Here is a 14,543-nt window from a genome sequence, read left to right as displayed (position 1 = left end):
AATAATTCAAAAATTTCAGATAGAATTGGAAAGTGAAGATTTTCTGTTTTTGTTAATGCAAGATCACTCACCTCATCACCCGTTGAAAATTTAATATTCTTTGCAATTAGATCAAATTCATTGAATGAAATTGTCATCAAGAGACGAGATAGTTTCTTGAACTTTGAAAAGCTATAACAATCAACCATATTTTTCAGTTGAGTGTATGTACAGGTGAAACGCGATAAGAAACTACTTGTATCTGCACACTTATAGCATTGAGCTTCAACGCATGTGAGATCTTTTTAGCTCAACTAACAAAGCAATACTGAAGGATTAAACTTAGACATTGTAGGTACAATGAAACAATCGAGTATACACTATAATTTATTTACACAATTCACTACAATTGTTCATCACTTCCTCTTCAATTTTATTAGTTTACTAACAGACAGTTTATGAGGCCTGTAATAGCATAGATAATCATTTATATCGTTCAAATTCACTGTGTTTAAGAAAATGTCTTTTAGTTGTTTCACCAAATGATGATTTTCATGAGTTGAATGTTTAATTGCAATTTCACAGGCATCATACCAATCAATACACTCTTCTAACCTCATTTCCAATTCACTATCAGCTTGCATCCACTTGCACGGGTCCATGATGAGCAAATGAAGAAACTATACATATGTCGGTACTAATATAGAGAAATTAAACGGTTCCTGTGCCTTCCCTCCAATACAACATACACGAGCAGTATGATATTTCAATGCTTGCTTACAATAAACAAATTGAATTTCTTCTCCGTTATAGAAAAAGCCATATCTTGCAAAGTTTTTCTTTTCTGTATTTGAATAGAATTGACATTTTTTCATGCTAAGCATTCTATTGTTTTCACACATCAAATTTGGAGATGAGTCCATATTTTTCATTATCAAAGTATTGTAATGAACTGCTGCGAATAACGCACATCGACCGTGCGGATTGCGATGATGAATTTCACAGGCATTATAACACCAAGAACTTGTAAAGTAGTAAAAATTTGGTTTCTCAATTTCATCCGGTAAACAACATACGTTTTTGTGTAACCTTCTAAGAAACTTAGCTTTCTCTGTACCTTTTGTGTAGATTTTATCATATCCTTCAAGATAAGATATCAATAATTCGTCTGTATAAATAAAATTACCATCTTCCCAGCGTATTTTGTGATAATTTTTCTCAGCCCATGTTACTTGCTTACGCAATTTAGCATTCAATTCCGACTTTGCAAATGGCGACTTGAAATGTAACACAACAAAGCTATTTAGCTGATCTACGATTCCGATTTCTTTCACGATAATTTGATTAGAAGTTCCCTTGAACCAATGCATGTCGACTGTTGCAAATTTTTTACAGGAGGATTCCTCCTCCTCTTGTGCTGTTTTGTCCTCCTCCTTTGTCCTCCTTTCTCCTTCTCCTTCTCCTCCTCCTCCTCCTCCTCCTCCTCCTCCTCCTCCTCCATTCTCCTCCTGTGGTTTAGGTGTACTACATCTTGAGTGATAGTAGAAGAAGTCTTGTTCGGTGTCAAGATCACACTGCGTGTCATAGATTGTGTTTTCTTCTCAGAATTATAACACATTATAGGCGTACTACATCTTGAGTCATAGTATATGCTGTCTTCTTTATCAAGATCGCACTGTATCCCGATAGAGCATGTTTTCTTCTCAGAATTAGAAGACATTCTAGATGTTAACCGATCAAAGCTAAAACCTCAGATGAGTAAAATTTGAAAAATGCAATACTTATATAGCTTGTGCTCTATCAAGAAATTACTGAACTTCCTTCACCATGGAAGTAAGGGGAGTGTATTCCATGATACGATCACTGATTAAAATGCAATAAGCGGAAGTATTCGGAGGTACAGCTTCCTTAAATTCCATATCTATTCTAATATCTGTGGAGGATTTCAAATGAGAAGATTGATGTGAACAGTCAATTACAATCAGGGGTGTTTTAGTACAAAATGTGTCAAAATCAATCTCTGTTCCAAGCTCAGTATTGATACTATGGTTATAGTACGCCGAGGGAAAATCCAAAAACATACGGTACATCAATTCTTGTTTACCAAGGAGGTTTTCATAAGGAAAATAGTCAGAGTTCAAGTAGACCTTTGCATTTTGAAGATTACAACTATCAAAATTATTAGGTAATGTATCTATCATGTATACACCTCGTAGGGGAATTTGTAATAATTTACACCATTTTATTAGATCGTGATTGGACAATTCACCATCGATATTCATTTTTTCACCTTCTTTGTCGTTCTACGTTTTTTAACTCTTTTTTCTTTGGGAATAAACTTACACCATATGGTGAGGAGGAGGAGGATGTGGGGTTGGGCCCAATCAAAATACGACCACCTCTCGAGATTGGAGGGTACGGTTTCAAATAGTAACCTCTACCTGCAATATGCTGTTTCAACTGAGCAATAGCTTTTTTCCTTATCGAGCTGCTATGAGTTTTCCCAACACTTGTGCTCTTCTTCTTCTTCTTCTTTCTCAATCCACCGCCAAACGCTGCTTTAGCTTTCATCACGTTTGTTACAAGATAACTAAGTGCTCTTTCACTTAGAGATGATTTTGGATTCTTGAATATTTCCCATGCTGTGTTTGCAAGAGCTCTGTCTGCAATCGCATGCGACTTATTATCACTATTTTGAGTGTATGCTATATCATGTACCTTACAGGCCCTATCTAATGAATTTATACCTTGATCCCCTCTCTTTAACCTCTCATTAACCTTGGTGCCAGGCCCACACCACTGGTAGCCAGGGAAATGGGATTCAATGGGGGATACGTTTATTAATTTATTTATAATAGTTGATGTAATGTCCCCCGCAGTACCTGCTATACCTTTGACAATTTTGCTAGCCGAACTCAAGATTCCTTTACCTCGTTTCCTAGAAGATAACTTTCTTCTACATACCATTTTTTATTACCTTTCAACTCAATAGTTGAACATCGACTGAGGTTAATTAATCAAACACTTAACCTCAATCGAGAGACAAAGAAATTGTCTCACTATGTGCTTTATATATTACTACAAAGTTGGTATGTTTTAATCAATAGGGAATACAATTTTCTATCATCATGATGTGTCTTATTAACACACTTGTTAAGTATGTTGTAAGTTTTGTAGAATTGCAAAGAATTGAACGTTCATCAATCATAATCTATACCAATGTCTTAGACTAACATCGAGAGAAGCATCTGATGAATTGACACATGATTTGATATAAGATAATGTATGATTTTTTACTAGCAGTGATTCCTGCATCAATTGAGGTGTTTCCAAATCCCTAATCTTATTTCGTACATTTTGTATAGATTCCAATATTCTCTTACTATCATTTTGCATTGAATCATATTTTTTCAAAGCAATATGGAAAAGTAATAGCATATTCACACAACATATTATAAAGAGAAGAACAAATAAAACTCTCCATATGATTATCTTCATTGCACAACTTCTCCATTCAACTGTTGTAAGCATACTGATAAAAATAGATTGCTATATCTATAGTGAGTGTATAGCGCAAACAGATGGAGGAGAATCTCGCAACAAGGTCAAGACTGCCATGTGGTGCATGCGCATGCGCGCGCAGCAGCAACTATAAAATAGCTTCTCTTGTAACTGAACACTCAATGACTATACAAGAGCATTACTATTCTTGCACGAACTATTCTACAGTCATTGAGTGTTCGGTTACAAGAGGATCTATTCTTGCGTGAACAGTGTACTATTCTACATCTTCTTTGACAGGTGAGAATTAAGAACAATTTTTTAAAAACAATACTACAATTTATTATCAAACACTACAATATTTACATTATATACTACTTGTGAAGCATATAACCACTACATGCTATGAGAATAAGATTGTTAAATTTTAACAATCTTAATGTCGCTCCATGTAGCGGTTATATGCTTCACTACTATTCCTAAATTTTTACAGTTAGAATTAAATTTTACAACTTTGCAAGGTGAAATTATTGAAGAAAATCTCTGAGGGAGGTATACCTCAGAGATTTTCTTCGTAGATGCAATATTAATTTTCAAAATAATTCTTCTACCGTGATGGTTCGTTTCCTCCCGCACTGAGATTATACCATGTGGAACATCCTCCGCCAGCTCGCGGAGAGGTACCCACGGTTTTGGTGTTGGTTTATTGATGAGTGTGATGAAGTCCTCATCATCATCATCATCATCCCGTGCGGCTGCCTCCTCCAGTAGCGGAGCCATGGAGGTGTTCTCAGACATATGTTTCTGTTAAATGAAAATCTATGATTAGTAACTTTATTATAATTTGTTTCAGATTATCAACTACTTGTGATCAACAGATTATTGTCATAATCTCAACTTGATATCATCGGATTGACAAGACATTCTCTACACAAAGTGAGTAATATCAGTTATTGAAATAATATTTCTTGCAGAATCCAATAGTGAATCAAATTAATAAGCAAACTCTTTCATTGCAACAAATAACTATCAACTGAATCAGTAATTTTTTTATCACTTCAATATTATAGCAAAAAATATGTAAGCATCATAATAATGAAATCAAAATATTCATCTTATTCAATTTTTGACTGAACTACTAGTAAGGTTGATCAGTTCAAAAATAAAATTATACACATCTTAACTGAACTCTAATCATTTAATATCACAATATAACTATCAACTAAATCAGTAATTTTCTTATCACTTCAATATTATAGCAAATAATATGTAAGCATCATAATAATGAAATCAAAATATTCATCTTATTCAATTTTTGACTGAACTACTAGTAAGCTTGATCAGTTCAAAAATAAAATTATACACATCTTAAGTGAACACTAATCATTTAATATCACAATATAACTATCAACTAAATCAGTAATTTTCTTAACACTTCAATATTATAGCAAATAATATGTAAGCATCATAATAATAATGAAATCAAAATATTCATCTTATTCAATTTTTGACTGAACTACTAGTAAGCTTGATCAGTTCAAAAATAAAATTATACACATCTTAACTGAACTCTAATCATTTAATATCACATTGTGCATTGTACAAAGACATCTATTGGAAATTAGTTTTTTCTCACTTATTAGATAGTAGCATGCATTCAACCTAATCACTTCAAATAATTATATTTCTTGATTCCATAAAACAATTTATGCTCAATTCAAATGAATATATCATATTCATGTAGTCGAATGTACATCTTGACTGATCTCTAAAGTTGAATTAAGTTCCTATATTCGTTATCAAGAAATTGTCTTTCAAATCAGATTCATCAATAACTCCAATGTGAGTACATGTAATGTGAACATTGGAAATTAGTTTTTCTCAGTAAGAAATTTATCAGATACTAGCAAGCTTTTGGATGACAACATTATTTAAAATTATCTGTTCACATTACATGTTAATAATATTTGAAATAACTAACCTTTGGGGGTACGAAGTTGGTTTCTTCCTCCTCCAGAAATTGCAGTTTTCTCTTCCCCTGCTGTCTGTTGGTGGTAATTGTTGTTAGCGGCACTCGCTTCGGTGCCCATCCTAGATGAGATGGTGGTGGTGTGTCTGGTATAATGAGCTCATCGCCGCTCATCCCTCTCTCCACGAAGACTCCACGTCTCTTCAGGGGCGACTCCTCGGGGTCGGATGCGACAGCAGCAGGGGGAGCAGCGGTGGTAGAAGGAATCTTCTTCTTCCGCGCAGCTTGCGCTGCCCAGTAAGATGGGAATGATGGTTCTTGTTGAGGAGGTGTATCCGGAAGGATGTACTGCTCACGTGTGGACTCCATGATGATGATAGCGAGGATATGTGTGAAACGTGACTAGTGGTCGAATGAAGCTGGCAAATCCAATGACCGCCGCTTATATACTCATTCGTTCCTCTCTCTCTGTTTTAGGGTGAGTGAGAGATAGTGCATTTTCCCGCTTGTCACATCCTTGACATACAAATGCATTCTTACACGTACAGCAAGTTGCATTCAGAGAAAAAATATCAAATTCTCACAATGCACTCGAATTCTCACTTCCACATATCTCGAATAACAATATTTCGAATGTAATCTCCTCATTAATTTTCATAATTAACATCACATGTTGACTTGCTAAATTTCTTCTCAATATTATTGTGATTTTCATTATGTTCGTTGATTTCACAGAGTTCGAGACTGCATAATCACTCCAGTCTTCGAGGAGGAAAGACGTATGAAGAACTAGTGTAAGCAGAGAGAGAGAGACAGTACAGCACATCATTCATTGCATGTAAGTATGATACAATTCTTTATTTTTCTAATCATGATTTTTCAGAAGTTACTTCTTTCCTGATACTACTACTACAATGCACTTAGGAATCACTAATATCTCGATTACAACAGAGTGCATATTGTACAATATCCAGCTTGTTTTCCCACAGCATCTTCTTTTTCATCATTTGTCGTTTCTTTTCCATTATAGCTCATCTTTTTATATATACAAAATGGAACATGTATCACTTTTTCATAAGGATTTTCAATAATATATTTGCAATATACACATTGCAGATATGATTTCTCATGTAAAAAGTATCCATTTATTGCAAAATAGTCTGCTCTATTAATAAATACCGAGAGCTTGAATGGTTCTGGACGATGGAAAGTTAAAACTCGTTCTTCATATTGCCGTAGAATATTATTATCGAAATTCTCCTCTTCACATGAAATATTATCTTCTTTGCGCCATCCACAATTTGGACTACATCGTTCATGTTCCTTACTAGGATCGTCTGTTGGCAACCAATTTTCTAAATATACTGAACAAAACACGCATTGAACAACGTCAGGTGCTCGCACAAATTTAAAACCCTGTTTAGCCATATTTTGAGGTGACAACAGACTCGATTCTAATTTCCAACGATTATCAAATGTTAATAACCTCAATCGTTCGTGCATGAAAATCTGATCCTGTGATAGCATTTTTTGCACTGTACTTGCAGCTTGTTAAATCACAACTGATTTTTAGATTAATGTTTACTTGTTTTTATATCTAATTCTGTGCCATAGTAATATATTCTTTGTTTGTTTTCAGTAACCCGCTAGTAGCAGAGATGGAGCATAGCAGAGAACACAGAGTTGGAGGCGTGAGTTCGCGAGCAATTCGCCATCGCATTTCCTTCGAAAACGTAGCACCTGACATTGAAAATGTGCTTCAAAACTCGAAAGCTCGTGTTTTCGAGATAATAAGAGAACACGCTGCACGTTTCGAAGGAAATGTTAAATGGTTTTTAGTATTAAATGTATTATTGTATAAGATGGTAGTTTTAGAATCAGAGGAATCCGAAGCTGTTTCATCCATTGTGAATCTTCATAGCTACTCGGCCATAGGCATGAATGTCTTGGAGAGTTATGACGAATTGAATGAACAATTTATGTTAGCAGTTAGGAAAATTTTAAGTTCATTCGATAACTTTGTTCGATTTGGGAGTGGGTGGGTGTTGAAGAAGATCGACTCGCTTGATGTAAATGTGATTAGATATAATCCAATGTACACAAGCAGTTATATTCAAACACCCCAGTTCATCAAGAATAAGAAATGTGTTATCAATATCAAAAATCTTTCTGATAAAAAGTGTTTTCTGTGGAGTGTTCTAGCCTATTTTCACCAGAAACCGAATAACAGTCGCTTAACGGTGAAATATTTGAGCAAATTTGCTCACAGGCTGAACACTCGCGGAGTTAATTTCCCAACCACCGATCGCGACATAAAGAAATTTGAAATTCTCAATACAGACATCGCAATTCATGTTATCGCGTATGACAACAAAAAGTTTTTCCCCTATCGAACAAGCATATTCCGTACGCGTAAATACCAAATTAATCTTTTAATGTTGAAAGGCGATGCAGGAAAAACTCATTTTTGTTTAATTAACACCGCGAACGGGAAAAACGGATTGTCGCGTCTTCTTTTCACCTTTCGAAAGCTAAAGCACAAGTAGATGTTTGTAATTTCTGTTTTCACAGATTTACAACAAACAAATCTAAAAATTGTGATGGGAAAGCAAATTTGATGAGACATCTAGAGCTTTGTTCAAAGTTCCAGTCTCAGAGAACTTCATACCCAAAACGTGGTGAGACAATCAAATTTAGAAAACTCGGTTCGACTTTGAAGAAAAAGTATACAATCTACGCGGATTTGGAAACATTTGTTGTGAATATGGATGATAATGAATCTGAGGATGTACCTATTACCAGAAGTTACACCAAGAAAACGGCGCGTCATATTCCATGCGGGTATTGTTTCGTTGTAATTGATGTGAATGGGGATATCGCGTACGGGCCAGTACTCTATAGATCGAGTAATATCAATGAAAAGATCATGGAGAAATTTCTCAAGGAAATAATCGAACTGGGCGATTTATTGAGTGCAGATATAAAATGTGAAATTCCGATGGAGCATTTAAGTGAACGTCAGCAACGCGAATTTCAAAACGCTGATAAGTGCGGCCTTTGCGATGAAGTTTTTACCGAAACAGACACAAAGGTACGCCATCATGCACATGAAAATGGAAAGTTTTTGTGTGCTGCTCATGTGTCGTGTAATTTAAATACTCGAACTGACGATACGATTAGCTGTTACTTCCATAATTTTAGCGGATTTGACAGTCATTTTATTCTAAAAGCTCTCGGAAAATGTAAAAAAGAAATTTCCTGTATCGCCAATACATCAGAAAGATTTTTGACATTGACAGTGGGAAAAATCAAGTTTTTAGATTCATATAAATTTATGAATGAATCTTTAGAAGTATTAGTGCGCAACTTGGTAGATAGTACAGATATGGAATCGAAGTTCAAACGACTGTTTTCAGTATTTAATGACCCCGATCTCGAACAAAGGCAACTATTGTTGAAAAAAGGAGTATATCCCTATTCGTACATATCTTGCCCTGAAAAATTCGCTGAGACTTCTCTCCCTCCGATAGAATGTTTTTATAATGATCTTAACGATACACCCCTCTCCCCCAAAGAATATGAGCATGCACAAAGAGTGTTCTCAACATTCAAGTTGAAATCTCTCGGCGAGTATCATGATTTCTATCTGTGCCTAGACGTCATGCTATTAGTTGAGGTTTTCGAAGAAATGAGGTCAACGCTTTTTAGGTCATATGGCCTCGATGTGACTCATTTTCTTTCGCTTGCTCATTACACTTGGAATTGTATGTTAAAGTTCACCCGGGTTGAACTCCAATTGATTAGCGATCCTGATATACATCTATTGTTTGAATCAGGAATGCGCGGTGGTGTTTCGTTTATTGGCAAGCGTTATTGCGAAGCCAATAACAAACACATCCCTGACACATACGATCCCACAAAACCAAGTAACTATTTGCTTTATATAGATTGTAATTCTTTGTATGCGCACTCTATGAATCAATTCTTACCTTATGGAAATTTCAAGTTCCTCTCAGAGGAAGAAATCCATGCTCTTGACTTTACAAATTTGGAGAGTGAATCAGAAACTGGTTATGTAATTGAATGTGATCTCAAGTACCCACAGGAGTTACATGATATGCATGCCAATTTCCCTCTCGCTCCACTTCATCAAATTCCTCCTAGCGAATTGTTCTCCGAGTACCAAACCAATGAGAACGGTCAAACTCTGACTAAAAAACTCATGAACACACTTTTTGATCGAGAGAGGTACATTGTTCATTACATGAATTTGAAACTGTACCTTCAACTCGGATTGCAATTAACAAAGGTACATCGAGTCATTAGCTTTTCCCAATCGCCTTGGTTGAAGAACTACATTGAGTTCAATACCTGTAATAGGCAAGCCGCGAAAAATAAATTTGAAGTGTCCTTCTTTAAACAGATGAGTAACTTATGCTTCGGGAAATCGATACAGGGAAATCGGCATCAATGTAATGTTCAAATTATCACAGACGCCAAGCGTCTAGATAAGTACATTTCAAATCCCCTATGTAAACGCTGGCAGATAATAAGTTCGGATGTGATTGCGGTTTTCTCGCGAAAGTTGGAACTAAAAATGAATAAGCCAATCTATTCAGGTTTCTGCATCCTGGATTTGAGTAAACTGCACATGTATGATTTTTTCTATTGTAAATTGCAAAAAATCATACCATGGCAACGCATCCAGCTCTGTATGACTGATACAGATAGCTTCCTCTTATCATTGGAGACACCCGACGTCTACCAACTGATAAGAGAAAATCTAGAATTGTTTGACACTTCAAATTACCCAGCTGAGCACGAATGCTTCTCCAATGAGAGGAATAAAGTTGTAGGGAAATTTAAGGATGAGGCAGCTTCATTTCCTTTAAAATCTTTTCTGGGATTACGGGCGAAATTATATTCATATCTTGTAAATAATGAGAAGGAGGAAACTGTAAATAAGTGTGTAGCAAAAGGTGTGAAGACACATGTGAAAAATAGAAAACTTAGTTTTGACTTGTATAAGAAATGTTTGATTGAACGATGCCAACATATAGAAAAATGTAATATGTTGAGATCCTTCAATCATAACATGCATCAAATTGAATGCGCAAAGGTTTGTTTAAGCCCGTTCGATGACAAGCGCTTTATTGCAGAGAACGGAATCGATACATTACCATTCGGTCACTACAAAATAGCAAACTGATGGCACAGATCAGTGTGTGTGTAACGAGCTAGTGACCAACACATCGAATTCTGTTTCAAGCGTGTCTTCACACAAAGAAGAAGAATGAGTAATATTAGAGCAAAATTAGCAGCAGAGCTTCACTCTGCTGCACGTGTAAATTACCCCACACGCAGATATGAGTTGAAGAATGAGAACGATTTATATCAATCAGATCTGATTGAGATGGGTAGCTTATCTAAATTCAATAAAGGATATCGTTATATTTTAGTTGTTATTAATTGTTTTACTAAGTACGCTTATTGTATACCTTTAAAGAATAAGACTGCACAAAGTGTTTATAATGCACTCGAACCCATTATTTGTAAGAATAGACATATGCGTTTTTTCCAGACAGATGGAGGGAAGGAGTATTTTAATAAGCATGTGAAAGATTTGTTAGATAAGTATAATATCAAGCATTATTCTGTTTTTACTGATAAGAAAGCTAGTATCGCTGAGAGATTTAATCGTACAATAAAATCAAAAATATATCGATCTTTAACTGAACGTGGGAGTAAAAACTGGGTTAATAACTTACAAAATATTGTAGATGATTATAACAATACAGTACACAGTAGCATTGGAATGCGACCTAAAGATGTAACTAAAAAACATCGTAAACGTGTTTTAGAATCACTAAACTCTGCATTTAATAGACGATTCAAATTAAAAGTGTTGAAACCAAAATATAAGCTAGGTGATATTGTGAGAATTTCTAAAAAGAAACAGATATTTGATAAAAAATATCTAATGAATTGGTCATCCGAATATTTCCGAATTGTGAGCATACATCCCACAAGACCTATCACTTACTCATTAGAAGATCTTAGTGGTGAGATAATACAGGGTAGGTTTTATCAAGAAGAAATTAAAAAAACGCTTTTGAATGAATCTGAAAGAAATGTTTATTTGATAGAAAAAATATTGAGACAAGATAAGGATAAGTTGCTTGTGAAATGGATTGGATTTCCACAACCATCATTCATAAATCGAGAGAACTTATTAGAGTAAATAATAATAATTAGAGTAAGATTACATTTGTTGTAAATAATTAGAGTAAGATCATATATGATGTAAATAATGTACATTATCTATCCACATTTGTTGTAAATAATTAGAGTAAGATCATATGATGTAAATAATGTACATTATCTATCCACATCTGTTGTAATATTCTTTACATTGTGTGTTTTTTAAATAAAAACAACTTGAATTGAATGTTCGCTCTTTCATTTCTCATTTTTGTCATAGAGAAGTGCTAGTAGCATGTGGCACAAGGTGACTAGATGTTGAATGGGTGAGTACATCTAGTCACCTAGAAACGCTTCATTACCGAGTGAACCAGACACATGAAACAGTTCTGTTTGTATATCTCACTTTCTCAACATGAACAAACTCGACATTGTAAATTTCGATAAGTTAATTGCACAAGAGGAAAAGCCTGTATGGTGTAAGAATGGAACATTGATACCGCATAACGCTAGAATTCTCATTGTAGGCCGTCTGCATGTGGTAAAACGAATTTATTGTTCAACTTGATTTTTTCCAAAAATGGATTGAGATTTAAACATATTTATTTAAATACTAAAAGCCAATATCAAGATAAGTACTTGTTTTTAAGAAAAGTCTTTTCAAAAATGAAAGGTATTGAATTTCATGTCAATGATATTCCTGAGAGAATTCTCCACCCGAATAAAATTAAACAATTTTCTCTTGCCATATTCGATGATTTACAACTTAGTCACACACCTCAAATAAGAGATTATTTTACTATGGGTAGACATCGTAATATTGATACAGCATATTTAATTCAAAGTTATGGTGCAACACAAAAACATTTCACCAGAGATAATGCAAATATGATTGTTATATTCAAAATTGATCAATTATCACTCAAATTAATACATAGAGACTATGTGGGTGAAGATATTTGCTTCAGAGATTTCAGTAAATTGTGTTCAAATGTGTGGAATTCTAAGAAGCATAGTTTTCTTACTATTATGACCGAATGTACAGCTAATAGTGGAAAATATAGACAGGGTCTGGATAACTTTATTGACATTCAGTAGAGAGTGAGTAGCAGTGAAAGAATGAGGATGTCTCGTAGAAGACAAAACGCTAGTGTTGCTCTAATCGATAAGATTAAGAAATTGAGGAAAGTTATTAGAGATAAACATAGAAGCATTGTACATTTTGAAAAGCAATCTGACAATTACAGAGAAAAACTTTTTAAACCGATTATCACACCTTTAGTTGAAATGGGGAAAACTAAATCTTCTCACCACTCTGATCAGAGTTTTATACCAAAAAAGGAGGAACAAGAAGAAGAAGAAGAAGAAGAAGAAGAAGACGAAAGTATGGAATTGGGAGAAAAACATGATGATGAAACAATAGAAGTTGCATCACCATCAGCAGCTGAAAAAGATCTAAGCATGAACGAATCAAGTATATTTAATTCAACTAGGCTTGAGAGTGATACAAGCGGTAACATAAAGAAGATAAAGAATCAAGTGCTTGCACAATATTTGTATACATTTCATAGTGAAAAATTGGATAACTCGATTCCTTATGGAATTTCCTACGATTCTGACCGAAAATTATATTTTATGGGTGAGATGGTTGTTAGCTTTGATAACTACTTCTTTTATATTGATAACGAAAAATTCCGAATTACACATGGACTATTAGAACTGTTATTTGCGCAAAGACCAAATTCATATCTCTTTGATGAAAAAGATCTAAATAAATACAAGAAGATTTTATCAATAACAAAAGTTCATTTGGATAGACGAGGATATGTGAAACGTAACAGTGGTGTAAAGTCTCGCTTAATTCAAATGCTGTTTCCTGTTAAAAAAACAAGTAAGAGAGGTTCTGGCTTATTGAAATTTGCAAAAAATACTTCTAGCAATAGAATTTACCAATATTATGACAACTATGACGAATTGGTTCAGAGACTTCATTTATTAAAATCATCAGAACTTGCTGGGCACTCAGCTCATGATGTTGAGATTGCATCAATTATAGAAGAATTGCGTGAAGGTAAAATTATTGTTTAGTTGCAGAATGAGCGTGCACAGATTCGGAGGTAAAAGCGAGAGAGTCGCCGCGAAGAAAGACATTGTATGGAATGGACCAGATCTTACCAGTTTTAGTGAGAGAATAATACAGGCAATTAATCAACAGGGTGTTAGTGAATCTCTGCATTCGTATTTAGATTCACAATTATCTAATATAGTTAAGAATATTGGATTGAACAAGATCGAAAAGGAACACATCTTCAGTACATTACAACAGTTATCTGACAATATCGATAGGGGACTTAAAGAGAAATCTATCAATTTGGAGAATTCTCTTCATGATCTCAAATCAACAACAGAGATATTCAGATCACACTTGAATACGATCAACGATAATAAAGTTGACAAGAATTATTTGGATGAGAAATTGAAAGTTATCTCAGACAAGATTAAAGATTTGCAAGTATTAGATAGAAATTATCTAAATACCAGATTGAAACAGCTTAGCACAGAACTTTTTACTAGAGTAAATGAAACTCATTCATTATCTGTTGATAAGGAATATTTGGATAAAACTGTGCAGGCATTGAATAACATTGTTATAACAAAACAAGAGTTAGAAGATCGATTATCTGCAATGACTAATACGATAAAGACAAATCTTATGGAGGGGATTGAACAATTTGTTTCAAAAAACGATTTGAATACATTGCTAACTACGTTTAGCGAAACTTATGTATTGAAAAATGATCTGAGTAGTGAAATGCAAGCATTTATTAAGAAAGATGAATTACAAGCTACACTCAAATCAATTCGTGAGGAAATAGCAACTTCAATTAAAAAT

At 34.4% G+C, this 14,543-nt stretch overlaps 1 protein-coding gene across 1 annotated transcript in view; it reads left to right on the top strand.

The window, feature by feature from the left end:
• Positions 1-14,543, top strand: part of LOC111054785 (low-density lipoprotein receptor-related protein 1) — a gene marked incomplete in the record, with an annotated part of 225,889 nt that overhangs the window by 100,459 nt on the left and 110,887 nt on the right.

This window comes from Nilaparvata lugens, chromosome X (assembly GCF_014356525.2).
Source record: "Nilaparvata lugens isolate BPH chromosome X, ASM1435652v1, whole genome shotgun sequence".
Taxonomy (NCBI): Eukaryota; Metazoa; Arthropoda; class Insecta; order Hemiptera; family Delphacidae; genus Nilaparvata; species Nilaparvata lugens.
This window is presented reverse-complemented; position numbering and strand designations above follow the sequence as displayed.